The sequence below is a fragment of the Camelus ferus genome, chromosome 21 (assembly GCF_009834535.1).
Source record: "Camelus ferus isolate YT-003-E chromosome 21, BCGSAC_Cfer_1.0, whole genome shotgun sequence".
NCBI classification, from domain to species: Eukaryota; Metazoa; Chordata; class Mammalia; order Artiodactyla; family Camelidae; genus Camelus; species Camelus ferus.
The window spans coordinates 11,252,972-11,270,376 of NC_045716.1; the positions used below are offsets into that span (position 1 = coordinate 11,252,972).

The following is a 17,405-nucleotide window of genomic DNA, read 5'->3' on the forward strand; positions in this document are numbered from 1 at the left end:
TTGGAACTATGGAAAAATAATTATATCGTTAACCCATAAGGATTAATGTCAGTTATTAGGAAGGACTTCCTGATCTTGGACGATTGTTAATATAAATGCATATTCTTTTCTGGAAATGTAAACCTGAATAAATCCTACTCTAATTTTGGATTTCTAAGATTAAAAACGGCTCCTGTATCAAATAAGTTGTTCCTCTCATAACATCACTTTTCATTTGAAATTATATTTATTTGTGTGTTTATCTAATCTAGTGTCTAGATCCTAGACCTAGCCATCAACTGAAGTTTCTTAAAGGACAAGGAACTTTGTATTCTCAGAGTGCTTAACACAGTATCATGCACACAGTTGTGCATTAAACATGTCTTGAATTAATGTTGCAATAAGGCAGGTTTGAGTGTTACAATAAGGCATAGCTCCCCTGACCCCAATGAAATGTCACATCGTCTCCGGAAACTTGCTTCTAAGACTCTGTCAGCCACCAGAGCAGCAGGGTTAAAAACTGCCCGCTTTATGTTAAACCCTTGTGACTGTGCCACATTATTTTATTTATTTTCAATTCTGTATTTGTCACTCACATAAGAATAGGGGAGGAAAAAAGAGGGAGAGGGAGGAGGAGAAAAGAAAAGGTGGGGGAGGAGAGAAAAAGAAGAAAAGGAGGGAAAAAGAAAAGAGAGAGGAAGAAAAGATGGGAACTGGGGAAAACTACATAATCCAATGTACCTGAAATAAAAGCAAAAACATGAGAAAGAAACAAAAAAAGAGAGGGAGGGAAGGAGGAAGGAAGGCAGACTCTTGCATTTTCTGAAATTTCCATCTCTCTGAAGAATTTCTAAGCTTTATTTATACTTTTCCCAGAATCACACTTCCAGAGCTCTCTGACAAAAAATCCAGGTGACCCATATTTAATCCATCCTGATCGCATAAAAATATCTGAAGGTTTAAAGCCCAATTTCTCTTATAATTACTCTTACCACACAAATCCTTGTATATAGGAGGAGGTGGGGAGTGTTGCCAAATGTGTAGTCTCTCATACTTTCAAAGTCAAAACTAGGCTACTCATGGTAACTACCGATTTTGCTTTTGGGTACGACCGTGACTAAATGCTAAGACCCACCCAGCTTTTCTCATACCCACCACACACACTTGAACTGTTCACAGTGGCAAGATGGACTATTACGTATAATAATTTCTCTCCCCTAATCTGTTCTAAGTGATTAACATCGATTCATCTTTCATTATGCAACTCAACTTTCATATCTTCCACGAAGTTCTTCCTTAGCCATTGGGCTGACAGCTTCATCCTTTGTAACTCTTCTTTATCCTGCCTTGATTCTGGCTCTATCCTAGAATCCATAACATGTCGTTGATTTAGGGTTCGCATGTCTGCCTCTTCTAAACTACAAGGTCCTAGGGGGCACCAGACCTTACATAATACAATATTTCTAATGCATAAAACAGTGCGTGCAACATTGTAGTGCTCTGTGAATGTTGAATGAATAGGAGAGAAGGGAGGAGGAGGGCCTTATATAGAAAGAAGTACTAATCAAAAATGGGTAACAGGAGCTACAGACCTTCTGGTAGGTAGTGCCTGTATTTTCCAAGTGAAATACTGTCTGGAATCTGATGAGAAAACCGTTTCATACAGATGATAAATGCCAACCTAGTCTCTCTCAACAAAATGTAACAAAATCATTAAAACATTTTCCTTTTTTTATCTGCCTGCGTTACACACACACACACATAACAGTATTGAACCTGTTCAGTTTGCTCTCCAGACACCTATCCTCTTTCCCTATGACATAATCCAACCTCAGTGCCCCAAACTCCCCGCATCTCACCTCATATCGCCACCTGGTGTCTGAAAGCAAGAAAAATACCTAAGAAATGAAAAGGATTTTTTTCAAGCTAATTCAGGACCCTAGAATCATATACTGAAAGTTTAAAAAAAATCACACGCTTCTTGGCATAGAATTCTGGTCACAAACAAAGATTAAGTGCACAAAACTCCCTCAAAGCACAGCCTTGTTTCTACTCACATCTTCACACACACACACACACACACACACACACACAAATGCTCTCAATCTTTTCAGCTCTGTGGACCACCTACCCCATAGATTCCATGTTTTAAAAAATTTACCAGAAAATAAATTATAACTTGTTATTTGCATTAAATAAGCTCAAAATTGTCAGTCTATGGTTCCGGTTAGCCTGTGATAGCCAGGAATATCATCATTCATTATGTGTTCAATCAGCATTTTAATGAGTCCCTACTGTGTTCTAAGAGCGATACAAGGCTCCACAGAGTTACAGTAAACTAGTATCAGTCAAATCAAGAAATGTGAAAAATTGTTTTGTCTGTAGAGAGTTAACATATATTTTCATTAGGTGTTTCAAAATAACAAAATTAGTAAAGTTTTCCTATTACTGCCCCTAAGAAGTTGGGGAATCTGAGATTGGGTACCAGTGGATAAGGAAAAAGTGTATCCTGATGGATTCAGTACAACTTCAAATCAACAATTCCTGAAAGAAAGTCTCAAATGCCTGCTTCTAACTCAGATTATCTTTCATCTGGTTTTAAATATGCAATTGGTTGTTAATGCATATTGATGATAATTTTATTGTCATAGAACTAAGAACTGAAAATGCATAACTAAACAACAGTATGAATTTTCCTTGAACTTGAGTCATCACAAAATCATCACATGAGTTTCAATAGTGAAGTCAGCAATTATATAATAAATGCAGGAAGCAAAAAACTCCTTAATCAAAGATTCCCAGTCAACAGTGCTCAGAACAAGGACAAAGCTTTCAAGTTTCCAATACAAAATGGAGAAGGGGGGAAATAAGTACAAAGCAGTGAGTTTCTTCATAAGTCATATGCACTTATCAGTTTTATTCTGAGATTACAGTCATTTTATTATTTTGATGCAATAATATGCTTTCCTTTATGAAAGATAGGGTCAGAAACGAGTAGGAGGTTTACAAAAATGTCCTTACTTGGCTAAATAAGTAAGGGTACTCAGAATTTTTTTAAATAAAATTTTACAAATAAACAAAATTTCTGAAGTCTGGATGATCCTGATCGTGAATCTGAAATTAATTTTGAAGGTTTAAAAGTTGGAAACCCTTAAAACCTGACTTGATGTTATCTTTAAGAGCAAATTTTAAAAATCCACTTGCTTTTTTCAAATGGACTGGTTAAATAAGAGCAATTTCTAAGAAAGACAGAAAAAAAATCAAATACTTCAATTTTGGCAATTATAGCCCCATTCCACAGATCCCTCTTAACACTATGTGACATTACATTTTCTTCACCCGCATCGCACTCTGTGTGTTAGTGTTTCCTTCAGTTATTTTACAGTGTTTACTGGGTCCAAACTCAGCAAGCAGTTCTAGGCTTAATCTCCCAAGAGCTCTAGGTTAATAGACATCATCATCATCATCATCATCATCATCATCATCATCATCATCATCATCATCAAATTTTTAGAGCTATGGCACTGGATGTAGAGGTAACTCAGCAAATAAATGGATACATAGCCTAGATGTTTTCCCTTTTTAAAGTCACAGAATAAGCAACATACTGCTTCTCGAACAAAACAGGCTTGATGCTTGGCTTCCAGCAAAATCTATTTCTCTCCCGCCCCTTCTGTCTCTCCCTCTTTCTCTCTCCTTCTCTCTCACCACAAAGCTTTCCGGAGCGAGGAGAAGTATTTGGTCACTTGCTCTTCGACCCCAGAGTCTCCCGAGAATATATATTCATTTTAAGAATGAGTCCCTTTAGTTACCTAAAGTGTCCTCGGACTAAATTGTTTCCAGATGTTTACAAATATTTCAAGGAAATATTCACACAGTTTTTATGGCTGAGTGATAAAGGACTCCGCGGTGTCTGCTCAATTGTAAAATCAGGCTCAAGCGCTTACTACGAAATCACTTCCATCCGGCAAGTATTTGCTGCACTCCCGGCACACGGCTGGCCACGCTCAGCACGGTACCTCACTGGACGCTCAGCACAGCCCTACGTGGAGGTGTTGTAATCCTCATTTCAGAGAAAGGGAAGGTGAGGAAATGGGCTACTATGCCAAGTCCAGTTCTTGGTCGGTGGGTCCTGCCTCTCTCTCAGAACAAAGCTCTTCTCCTGTTGGCTTAGCCACAGAAAAGAAAGGAAGAGAATTCACAAAAGTTGTGGAGGGTCCCTGAACATCCAAAGAAATTTCCTTTAAGAGGGTAGAGAGGGAAATTTGTAGACCAAAAGCCCTTGCTTAATCTCCATGAGTATCTCCCATGGACTTGTTCACCAAATATAACTTGAACAGACTGTAAATGTACCACACCAACCTTCTCTCATTATTTAAAAACCAGCTGTCACATATGGGGTTTGAAATTTGCCTGTTTAGTGTTTCTATTGTTCTTCACTCACAATATTCTGATCTGTAAAAAAAAAATCCTTAATGGTCAAGGTGACCTTTTTTTAAAAAAAAGCTCTTAATATCATAAACACTAAGCTTTTTGTTTAATTTTGTGTTACTCTGAAAAGAGGCTAGTGTTAATTAGAAAGCTTAAATAATTTGCATTTGGGGTGGGGCTGAAGAATTGTCCAATCAATTCTTTTGTTTTTGATGTATTACAATCAATTCTTGATTGTTCTAACAGCAAGGCATGACCATTTAAAGGTACTCAATGCATGTTAGTTCCACTCCCCAAAACAAAAGGTAGTCCAAAAGCCTTCTGTATTTATGCTTGAAAAAATAAATACTAGTGTCTTTGTTTTCATTTACCCAGGAGGTAGACACTTCTAACGAGTTCTGCCTAGGTTTAGTTTCCAGATGATTTGGGGTTCTCAATGTGTAGTCTGTGGGATAAGGAAATGAAGTGACTCTGGCATGTACATGTCAGAGGCGGCAACGGTAGATTCTGAAAGAATCCACCAAGTGGGAAATCCAAATGCATATGCAGGCAATTAAGAGGTGACTCTGTTTGTTCTGGAAATGTCTCTCCTGGAATTGAGCGCACAAGCTCCTGCAGCCGCCTGTCTCCTGCCGATGTTAAATGTCACCCCTCATGCCACCTCTTTCCTCTGTCCTCATCAAACAGCTACCCCCCTTAGGCTAGAATCTGAATGAGTGTCAGAAATTCCTGACCTTGGCAAGTCACATTTTCCTTAGTCCCACTCCCCAAGGCACCACAGAACTCTCAGACTTTTGACCTTGCTGAAAACCCTGGGATTATTTGAACGAGAAATTCTCTTCCCCACTTCTCTTCTTCCCCTTCCGTTCCCCCTTTTCCAGGGCCGCCCGTGGCTCCATTTAAAGAAAAGCTGGATTATAAAACGCAGAGCTGCCCGCTTTTGCCCTCTTAGGTTTTCGGTCCTCTAAGCCAGCGTTTTTTCCAAGCTGCTGCATTCTCCACTCACCAGACCATATTTTTAAAAACTATCTGGAATACAAACAGCAACTTGTTTTTTGTACCCTTGACTAAAAAATCTACCAGGCTTTTTTTTTAAGTGTAATGTTGTTACAAATCATTTTTAAGTGAGTTTAATGCTGGTGAAAGGTGCCCAGATTGACAGCCTGGAGGCGGAGGGTCTGTATTTTTAACTCTAACGGAGTGAAGCAGTGTTAGCTCCTGCCAAGGAAATTCACAGGCCTCACCCTTCTGCTCGGAAGGGTTCTTGTGGGATTGAACAGGTACAAGTCCATTTGAAATGTGCTTGCTCAGTATTTCTATTGTTCTTAACTCACAATATTCTGACTTGAAAAGAAAATTATATATCCAAGTCCCGTTCAAATGCTGCCTCTTCCAGGAAGCCTTTCGTCATATATCCCTGCTAGTTTGAAAAATCTACCTTCTGCCTATTACCCTCCTGTATAATAGACTTTTATAGTAGTGTTGATCAGACCTCAAACCGTATACATCTTTTCTGCCATGCTGTGCCCCTCAAGACCCCATGATAAAATGAGAAAAATCAGGCATTCTCATTCCATTTTATAGGTGGGTAATAGAGGCAGAATTGATCTACTGATATCTAGATATTCTGATCCCAAATTCTTTATTCTTCATCTACTAAAACAAGTATTTTTTAAACTTCCTAGTCTGGATGAAAGCACTGTCATTCCCCAATCATCTTCCCGCTAAATGTGTCTTGCAGATTGCCTTCATAAATCCTGTGGCTTGGAGTCAGCCTTCTGAGGGCTGCTGAGCCATGCCCTAGTCAGCTACTTGTCCAGACCTGACTCACTCTTTGACAGGACTATCCCAAGCCTGCGCTGACTCTGAACGGCCTTCCCAGGCTGCAGGCTGCCCTCCGTGTCCCCCTGCATCGGGAGATGCGCAGGGCTGCTTGTTCTAGCCACAATGATTTATCCTGACCCAGTTTCTTCTGCTCCTTTTTTCAGATCATTAATAAAGATATTAGTAGAAGCTCAGAAGAAGAGAGAAGCCTAATAAAACCTCAAGTAAGCCCTGTTGTAAAGCCAGTATCTCAGCCTCAGGAAAAATATTGTTTAAATTACCTGTGCTAAGAAATTAATAAACTGTACCTGAATCCTAGTCTCGAAGTCAGGGGACTGTCATCTTGTTTCAAAGTTTGGTTTATATGAAATCCAGTTTTTCTTTTCAAATACTGAATTTCTCTGCGTGGCCTGCTTAATCGATTACATACTTGTAAGTTTATGCTGACTGTGACTTTATCACATTTGCCAAATAACTTGAAACATCACGAGAAGAGTTAGAAGGTTTAGGAGGCTGAGGAAGATGAGATCATGAGGCATTTCTTAACTCTCACGGTGCTCCAAGCTGCCCAGTGCTTAAGTATTGGGGGTTCAAAATCATCCTGAAAAGCAAGCTGTGCCTATTCCCAGTTTCTTCTGAGTGTTCTCCAACAGCTTCTTACAGGTTTGAAATTCTTCCTCCAGTCTGGAATCACTTCTGAGTCAGACAAAATTCTGTCTGTAAAGATCTACAAGGAAAGATCTGATCAAGCCCCTGTGAGACAAATGTCTGCCCCGAGAAACAGGCATGTAGGATGGAAGACAGGAAGGGGCTACGGTTGCTGTTGAGATTTTGAGCTGCTTCCACCTGGTAGCTGAGGTACCATTGAGTGATGAGGAAAAGAGGAGGAACAGGTATGCAGGATTGGTGATCTCAGGATTGATCATGTTACAATTACACTGAAGGTGAGCTAGGGGAGGGCCAGGGTTAGATTCACCTCACCGATTAGATGATTGTCTCTTCCAGCAAAAGCCCGGGTCATATGTTTCTTTAGTATCCTCCAAAGTGCTTGGCACAGTGCTGAACCCAGTGAATACTTATTAGACCAATGGCCATGGTAGGTAAAATGCTCTGACTTCAGCTCATCTGAATGATGCGTACTGTTTCACTGTTTGGAGACAAGACCTCACGGACTTCTGACCTTTGGCTGCGTTAAAGCATACACACCGAAGGGGAGTGACTCCAGCCTAGGAAATACTGATAACTGCCCAAGGCATTTCAGTTACACAAGTCCTCACGTAACTGAATTGTGGTCGTTAGCAGTACCGCCTTCTGGTGTTTTGCTAAATTACAAAGAGGTTGCTTTTGTAGAACTTAAAACGGAACCCTTCCTTTCTGGGAAAATTACAGGCAGTACCTGAATTACAGGCTCTAACTTTTCAAATAACAAACTCAAAAAAAAAAAAAATTGCTCCTATTTCACACCCCACTGCACCCAACCACCCCCTCTTCTTTGTCAACTGCTTCTAGGGAGCCCTCTGTGAAAAGGTTCGCAAGTTTGAGTGAAAACCTAGGTAAGGAAATACAGAAAAGATGAGGCTGAGAAAAGGAATACCTGGGGTCAGTGCTCCAGGTGAGGCCTCTTCTATCTACTAAGCCAGCCGGCTCCTGTCAGCCTCTCGGGCCCCTAGAAGAAGGACAGTCTGGGTGCCCACCACCACTGCTCAGCTTGTCATGCAGATGGCTGGTTCCAAACACCATCATTTCTCATCTGGCCCAATGCTTCTCCTTTCTCCTCTAATACCTATTTTCCATATAGAAGTCATGTTGTTCTTGTAAATATATCAATCAGATTACAACCCTCCCCCCAGCTCAAACCTCGCCAGTGGCTTCCCACAGCCATCACACTTAGAATATAAGCCCAGCTCTTCCCTATGACCTACAAGGTCACTATCACCTGGCACCTACCTGTGTCTGTGATCTCATCTGCCAAACTCCCATCACTTGCTATCTTACAGTCACACTGACTTTCTTTCTGTTCCTTGGATCTATCAAGCTTGTTCCTGCCACAGGGCCTTTGCACTTGTGGTTCATTCCCACCACCTGAGAGGCTCTTTACTCTGATCTCCTCAAGGTTAACTCCTTCTTTTAATTTATATCCTTGCTTAATAATCCTGTTTCATTTCCTTTATAGGACTTATCTTTATTTATAATTGAATCATTTATCTAGTTGTTTGTTTAATTACATATGTATTGCCTTTCTTTCCCAGGAGAATGTAAGGTTTATGAGGAGAAACAATTTGTCTTTTTCACTGCTGAATCCCCAAAACCTAGAATAGTGGTGGGCACACAGCAGGTATTCAATACATAGTTGTCAAACATGGGAAAATGAGTGAGAGAAAGAGAAAAACAGTGGAAGGGAAGTCTGTTGTGCAGTCATGACAGACTTAAACCTAGGCCTCTAACCTTGTCTTATTGGCAAATCTCAGAAGAAGGGGCCTTGGGATGCTCAGGGTTTACTGAGTGTTTGCCCAGATGATGACAATTCAGTATATTATTCCCCATTAAGCTTCTCTTCTATGTGTTTATCTTCCTCAGTAAGAACTGTAGAGAAGAGGGGTGAGCAGGATAATCGAGGCACACAAAACCTCAGTGGTATTCTTAAAGAAATTGGGCAATGTGACCATGCCATAAATGATGTGAGTGCAGCCAGGAGAGAAGTGCTGAGTTCAGACCTTGGTGGGGCAGTGGGTGTTCAAGAAGGCTGCCCAGAGACTAAATTCATCCAGTTCTAATTTTGCCCAGCACTGGTCCTATACCAGCGAAGAGGGAAAGGCATCCCTTTCCTCCTTACTGTTGAGTCACTAAGACCCTTCCAGGAGGCAGCTTTCCAGCTGCCTCCATGGTCACTACTGTTCATCTGTGTCATATATTTACTAGTCTTTTGGAGGCTTCCCAGGAACCTAACCACCACTTATAACATTGCATCTGGAAAAATGAATTTCCGATTCCAAACAACCAAATCAGACTGACTCTTTCAAATAAAATCCTATTCTTCACTATAATAAAATCATTTTCAGTGGGAGAGGGCATAGCTCAGTGGTAGAGTGCATGCCTAGCATGCATGAGGTCCTGGGTTCCACCCCCAGTACCTCCATTGAATAAATAAATAAGTAAACCTAAAAAACAAAATCATTTCCATAGCAGGAATGAATATAGCCCAAAATTTTGAGCCTGTTTTGTTTCAATATATTTTGTTTTTGGCTGGGGGAGGTAATTAGGTTTATTTATTTATTTTTAGAGGAAGTTCTGGGGAATGAACCGAGGACCTTGTGCTTGCTAAGCATGTGCTTTACCACTTGAGCTATAACCTCCTTGCTTTGTTTCAGTATTTTAATCCAGTGTTAGACCTGATACAGTCTTCAATGGACTTGTAAAAAATATATTGCTATTCTTCCCACAGCTCAGAGGGGCTGGGTGCCACGTTCAAGGTCAGAGCCATGATCAAAATCAACTCCTCATCTTCAGGAAAGCTCTCTGGCTCACCTAATCTCTTCTCTAGTGCCGTCTTCCAACTCACCCCTTTAGTCAAGTTCACTGAGCCCTGTAATTAACCTCAACTTTGCTGCTTAACTGTCATTAAATTATCCAGTGCCATGAGGGGTTTTCTTTGCAAAGATGTAATTTTCTGAAAGTCTATTTCCTTTTTTTTTTATTTGTAAGCCTAATACACAGTCCAATACCACAGTTACAGGAGTCCTGTGTTCCACTGATTAAACGTCACAGAAAAGCCATTCAACTCAATCGTCTTCTTTCCAATTTTCTAGCCACTGGAGGATAAGTGATAGGATAATGGAGTATGGGGTGCCCCGGGGGTCAAAACAAGTTCTGGTTTTGTCAGGATTAACTTTGAGGCTTCAGGCAAGCTGCTCTGCTCTCTCTGAGCCTCAAAGCCCTATTTGTAAATTAGGCATGACAATATCTACCACTCAGCATTACTGTGAAAATTAAACGTAAATCACCCAGTACAGTACCTCGTCATGGTGCGTGCTCAATAAATCTTCATTTCTTTCCCTCAACCCCCTTCCTCCATTGAAAGACTCAAAGGCGCTAGATGAGTGGGGTCATCTCTGAGCCCAAACACAAAGTAACATGGAAACTAATCCAAATTCCCTCTGCTAGCCAAGGAACCTTCTCTGTTATCTCATTGATACATTTTACATCCTTATGGGTTAATCAGAATAGAACTGCATTTTACAGTTACACTACAGAGGTCAGTATCACGTAGATGATTATTTTTCTATGGAAGCATTATGCTTGCTGCTTAGAAAACTGTATTTAAACCAGAAGCCCAGATGTCTTTGGTAACTGTTTCCCCCAAAGGAAAACTCATTGAGAAGGTGAGTCAGCAGGGATAACCTTCAGGACAATCACAACCAAGGCGAGCATCTGCAAGATCTGAAATATGGGATGTTATGACACTTGGTGAATTGCTTCTGACGTACTTAATTATGCAACAATGAGATTTGCAGGAGCATAACCACACAGTTCCCCTGAGGATGCCGCCAGTGTGCTCCACAAGTGATTCCGTATAAAATAAACAACAGCTAACTGTGAATTATGAAGTTGTAATTCCACTAAGGGGGTTCCAGTGATGGCATCAACCACCAGAACAAAGTTTATGTCACCAAAGGATCCCAGATGGACTTAGGGGCCTGTAACTCAGCCGTGGTCTCTGCTTCAGATAGAGCTCCAGGACAGCCTTTCCCCTGGGTTTCTGCCCTTCCTCGTCTCTGCAAAGGCCCTCCTTTATTGTTCTCTTCCTCAGAGCTTTCTAAAGTCAGGCTAAGCCTGCTTTTCTAAATGTAGCTCTTTTTTAATTAAATGGTCTGTCATCCAAGAGGCTATCCACATCGCCCCACACCCTCTGTGGACAGCAATCTATGAATTAGAGATACTTCATTAGAAAAAAGCAAAGCCTGATATTTAAGAGAAAAAATCCATTTAGGGCAAAAGCCCTGGAGCGCACCTTAAAAGGAGATATTTGAGACGAAACTTTAGTACGTGCCAAGCGAATATATGTGCCCACTAATGGAATAAATTTGTCTCTAAACATGGAAAACTTGAAAAAGTTATGCTGAAATTTCAAAATACAACCTTCCCAAAGTCAACGTCTGAGAAAAAAAACTGGTATATTAAACCTTAGCTTTTCTCAGATCATATAGAAGGTAAGTACACAAAACTGCATCAATATTAGAAAACTGTATCAACCATCAGAAGGAAAGACAATACAAAACACTGAACTGTAACTTCCCAAACTTACCTAAAACTAAAGTGAAATTGCAAATCTCAGTATCTGTGTGCTAGACGGCCCCTTCTTTAATTCATGCTTTTTCTTCTAGAGGAGCTGAGATAATAATCACCGAAAATTCATCATAGCGAGGATTTTTACAACCCCCCCAAATTGCCTTAAACTGTTTTTGTTTTGTGTGAAACACTAAAAACAGTGCCAGGCACCCAGGGAGTGCTTTTCTGTGTGCTTTTTTAAATCTCCCACTTGTTCTTCCGTGCATTCATTTATTCAATAACGGCTCTTTTATTAAGCCACCTACAATATGAAAAGCACCGTGATAAACGCTCTGAAGTTACACAATTTCTGCCTCTCTGTCCTTGCCTTCAAACTTCAGACACCTGGTTGAAAAGATAAGCTTGACCCTTAGGGAGACTTAAATAACAATGGAACACACGAGACACAGTGGATGCCACAAAGAGACACGTCATTCAGTTCCGATTACTGTGAGAGAAAGTGGTCCACATCAGTGTTTTCAAATCTTGCGGCACATAGACATCATCTGGGATACCTAAAATGCACATATTTAGGAGATTCGGATTCCCTTGGTGTGGGCGGGGCTCTGGAAGCTGCATTTGAAGACACCGCTGTTCTTTCTGATGCGGGTGAGCCAAGCATCCCGCTTTAAGATATTCTGGATGAGGCTGTAAGCAGCTCAGAGAAAGAATCAGATTATCTGTTATTTCTCTTTATCCTTTTTTCTCTAAATCATTGGGAATGAACTGCATGTGGGAGAAACATATACAGGAGAAAGAAAGGAAGAATATAAGGACCAAGGGAAAATTTTCCTAGATGAGGAAGAACTCCATGCTCTCTAAAGGAACACAGTAACCCAGTTATCTACACCCCCAGTTAGAGACTCTACATTACACTGTAAAGTGTGCACACAGCATTTGTAGCAAACACACACTTTTCCATACATCAGAACTGATACTCCCCACAGAGCTGTGCTCCTAACCTCTGACCGATGCCCACCGAGCATATTTAGGAGATGGTCTGTCTCTCATCTACCACATGCATAAACTGCTTCTCCAGACTGCAGGCGCACTAGACCTGCAATAAACTGCTGTCAGAGTGCCTCAGCCACAGTGACCCGTTTTCTCCATGTGCACCACAAGCGTTAGCCATGCTGATCTGTTACCAAAGAATGCCAGAGAGACCTAATCGTTAACTGCTTGGCAAAAAAAATTAAAGAGTCGTGGATGCTTCATGATACAGAAATGCAGTCTGTATGTCTTCCAGGCTTATCAGATTTCAAAGCCATACATACAAAAGCAGGTCACGTATCAAACTGAAAACAGCATGTTTATCTTACTCAACTGGTTAGGAAATCTAAGTTGGCAAAAGAGTGGCAACTTTATGTATAATCATAGTTAACATGGTGAGTATTATTCCTGTAAAAAAAAAATTAAATAAACTCCACAGAAATCTCAGAGGAGTGGTAAGACAGTGCTATGTTAGAGACATTGTACCACAGAGAAAATTTAATGTGTCTGATCTCCTGGAAACTTACAGGCTATGTCGGGTCTGGGATCAGAAGTCTTGACACCTGGTATCTTAAGCGTATGTCGTATATTCTTCGTTAAATTTGGTGTTAAAATTAGAGGAGGGTGTTTGTATTCTTCAGTCTCTGTAAAGTCCGCAGTGATGGATGACGCACATGGAAATATGAAAGGTTGGTGCCATTCCAAAGTTTTAAAAGATTTGCAATCTACTTCTTACTAAAGAAGGGGAAGGTGGCCTGAAGGAGAGGGCCGTAGTCAGGAATGTCTGAGCCAGACTCCTGGCTCTGCTGGGCACTGAGGGTGTGGTCTTAGGAGTGTCACCAAAAATTCTAAGTTCTCAGTTCCTAACTGTAGAGCAAAAACGGATGTCTCCTTAGTCACTCCGTAAGCGACATGCTGTTACGACTGTGATTTTAGAGTATGGGAATATTCCTAATTTCAGGGACATTAAATGGCCTTAGCAATGGATTGGGAAACCACACTGAGTATGTAACTGAGCCTGAACTTGTCAGAGATGCTGTCGCAGTGGAGAACAGGGAAAGGGCGAGCATCCAGTGGGAAGGGAAGTAAGGTGTTGGGGTCTTTTTACATCATCTCTTTATTCCAAAGAACAAACCTGTGTGACAGATACTAATGCACCAGAATTTTTACATGAGAAAATCAAGACCCAGAGGTTTGTCTAAAGTAAATTATAGAACTGTCATTGAACATGGAATTGTCCAAAAACAAAGTAAATCGCTTCGAAGCTCCTAAGGTCCCTAAATCTAAATTAAATATTCATGCTTTTGAGAGCTGGGTATAAATTTATTGAAATGCATTTTTGTTTTTGATCTTTATTTGATAATTTAATTTAGAAGAGTCTCCATTTGATTTCCGTCACGTGCTGTTAACGTGCCCGGTTTATAACAAAGAGCGAGAGCCAGAGGAATGAGAAGAGATTTGTGCAGAATGTCAATGTGTCAAGAAGTGGTGTGCTGGTGTCCCTATTCCTAACTCAGTATTGATTCACTGGAAATCATGTATATGAAAGAATCTGGTTGACATCAAAGGTGATAGGATACAGTGAAAAAAATTAAAATGGAATCAGGAGAGAAAGATTTGAGTCCCTCATCAGCAGCACACTAAAATACTCCAAGCCACAGTTTTCTTATCTGTAAAATAAAAATAATTATGCTATCCCCACCTACTCCTTAGAATTGGCTTTGTGAAACGTAATAGCATTGGCAAGTGTTCTTAGAGCTTGTGCAGCAGTTTCATTGTTCTATCTCGCTTTATTGTTCACATTATTAATATTATTAATCCTTTAAGACAACATAAGTCATCAATTTATACAAGTAATAAGGGAAAAGAATTAAGCAAACCAGCAGTCTGAGTATATTAATTCAGTTCAGTTAAAACGATTGTACTTTTAAAGCCTACCCAAACACAGCTGGAACTTCCTAACTGTTCAAGGCAGCCCTGAATCTCCAAACCAAAAACATCCAAAACAGTGCCGACAAAAGGTATTCTTCCCACCCTGAGAAAGGAGAATGTTGGGGTGAAGCAAAAAAGATATAAATTTAAAGAACACTCCATATATTCTGAGTAAAAATGATCACACGCGGAAAAATCTCTTCCTCCCTGAGGGCAGCTGAGAACAGACTCGTAACAGTCAAACACGCAGAGACATTATTTTCTGTTTCTCTTGTCAGAAGACATTCAGCCTTTGAAATATGCAAAGCGAAACTGCAGATTTCAGTTTCGTGATTAATGAACCAAATTGGGTTTTATTTCTTAAATGTGTTGAGGATTCATCCTGTGGTCTTCCCTCGAACTTGAGGATTAGAGCTGCTGAACAGCACATCTGGTTGTAGGCAAAGAGCTCTCTGGGTGGTTCCCCGTCTCTCCGCCCTGAGACGAGGCAACGTGGGGGAACTGCAGAAACTTTTACTGGGCAAGCGTGGCTTTGCATCCTCAAACATGATGATTATGCTCTCCGTTCCCTCTTTCTCATGAGAAGGGGAAAGATTGTTTGGCTGTATCTAATTCATATTTTTTAAAATTTTGTTCAGCATGATTTTATATCACTTGCTAATACTTTCCCTAAGGAAAATATTTGCATTCCTCAGGCAAATGTTTTCACGTCAGCTTGCTGAGGAATGATTTTTACATAGACTTCATAATAACAATTTATATTTTCTCTGTAATTATCACTTTAAATAAGGGCTAGGGGCCTGTGGACTTTCATATCTGGATAAATGCATTATCTTTGATTTTTCTTAAGTGCTTCTTCCTCTGTCAAAATACATGACAGTGTCCTGGAATATGTCACTGTCCGACCTGATCATCGTTCTACAAGGTATAGAGAAAGAAACGTCGTTTTTCTCCTCCTTTTTCTACAAAAACACATGTGAGTCTTGAAACATTTAACAAAAGAAAATTCAAGATCCAGAGATCTACACTAGTAGAAAATTTTCAGTCCATTCCCTTAAGAAAGTTTCTCCCCCACTTGCTTTGTGGTGCTTTTCCTTACTAAATTATGTAAAAACAAATTTTTTGAGCAGTAGCTCTCTCCAACTGTGGTCTCGGAACGTCCTTTAGGTATTATGCAGGCTTTTCCAATTTTCAAAAGGAGACATGTGCTCATGTCTAGGGAAGGTTCCCAGCTAAGAACAAGCAGAAAAGAAAAAGAAACTGTTTACTCTGAAGGCCTTTACTGCTGGAAATGTACCCATTGGAACTTGAGAACACTGGGAAATAGCTGTGATGTCACAGCTCTCATCATCCTTGGGGAACTTTTGTTTGTTGTTTGTGTGTTTAATTTTCTGATGAGAGCAAGTGGGTTCAATGTGTTTATGTTTTCTTAATATGGGGGAAACACAGTCTTTGAAAAATTAAAGAAAAATCAGTCATCAAGAATGTTAATAGAAACTGTAAAAAAAAAAAAAAAAAAAAGAAATGCTTTAAGACCAGACTGTTCAGGGTGGTGAAATATAGGTGGCTTGACTGTCCCACTTAAATTTTTTAAATGTAAAATAATGCATTTTCTAAAATGAGCACTTATTACACTTTGGTATTACTCTTATATTTAAAAAATTACTTGCACTAGAGATTGCATAAACAGTGGGACCACACAATAACCCACCCCCCCATTATCTATTTAATTTCTTTGCTTAGTGCTACTGTGGAATATGCTACGCTCCCCCCACCGAAGTATCTAATCTTAAGAAAATTCTCAAAGTAAATTAACAATGATAAAATATTTAGAAAATCATTAAGCAATACTTGTAGAGGCACTGATTATTTCTACAGTAAGCATGAGAAAAGGCATTTGCTTGGTCTGAAAGAAGCAGTCAAGGAAGGCATCACGAGGAGGTGAGAGAGGAGCAGAACTTGGAAGGTAGCATGAGTGGGTCTGCGGAAAGTGCCACGGAGCAAGGACACTGCAGGGCAGAAGGCAGAGAAGTGGAGGAGAGACTGGTGGGTGCACGGGTACTTGCCTGAGTAGCACACTGGGGAGAGGTGGGGAAACAGCTCAAGTCTGCACATGTGTGTGAACGAGCTAACTCCTGGGGTAGGGGTGGAAATATAGAGTATAAAGAATGACTTTTTTTTAAAAAGAGGACAAAAAATTGGTCTTGGGATGGAAAAGAATGAAAAGCAACCGTGAGTTCTAAAGAAAGGGAGAGCCATGATTTTTTTTTAAATGTGTTTCTAAAAGAATGCACTAGCATTTACTCATTCATTTGGCAAATATTCCTTGAAGATGTATTATATCCACTCTGCTATCACCTCCGCAGAGAGGAGGACAAGCATGGATGCAATTAGACCCAATTAGTTAGGAGGCTGGCTTCGCAGTGCAGGTGAGATACCATAGAGATTTATAAAGGAGATGAATTCAAGTGATTTTAGAAGGTCAACTTGTTGGGATTTGGAGATGAATTGAACAGAGGCATAAAGGAAAGAGTCAAGGATGCGTCTGAAATTTCTGAGTTTTGCACTCACATGTTGTGATATGGGAAAATAGAGAAAGCTAAAGGAGACATATGGAGGAAAAGGAACTCATTAAAGCAATATTTTGACTGGCTTTGAGGTTGAGGCACTTTTGTGATGTTCGAATAGAAATGTCGAGTAGGTAGCTACATAAATGAACCTGCAGCTCCAAGCGGGAGCCTTGAAGCTACAGCCTGAGAATCAGTATAGAGATGGCTCTAAAATGGTGAGCCTAGAGGATCTCTCCAAGGCAAAGGGTTGAAAGTGAGAAGGGGAGGATGAGGGGGCCTAGTACTTGCACTAGGTTGGAAAGGGGATCCACAAAAATCGGGGAGCTCATTCTATCACTCAAGAAGCACTTACTG

The 17,405-nt window shown here is 40.3% G+C and overlaps 1 protein-coding gene across 2 annotated transcripts in view; it reads right to left on the bottom strand.

The window, feature by feature from the left end:
* Window positions 1-17,405, bottom strand: part of PRRX1 (paired related homeobox 1) — a 70,705-nt gene that overhangs the window by 43,190 nt on the left and 10,110 nt on the right. The window lies entirely within an intron of this gene.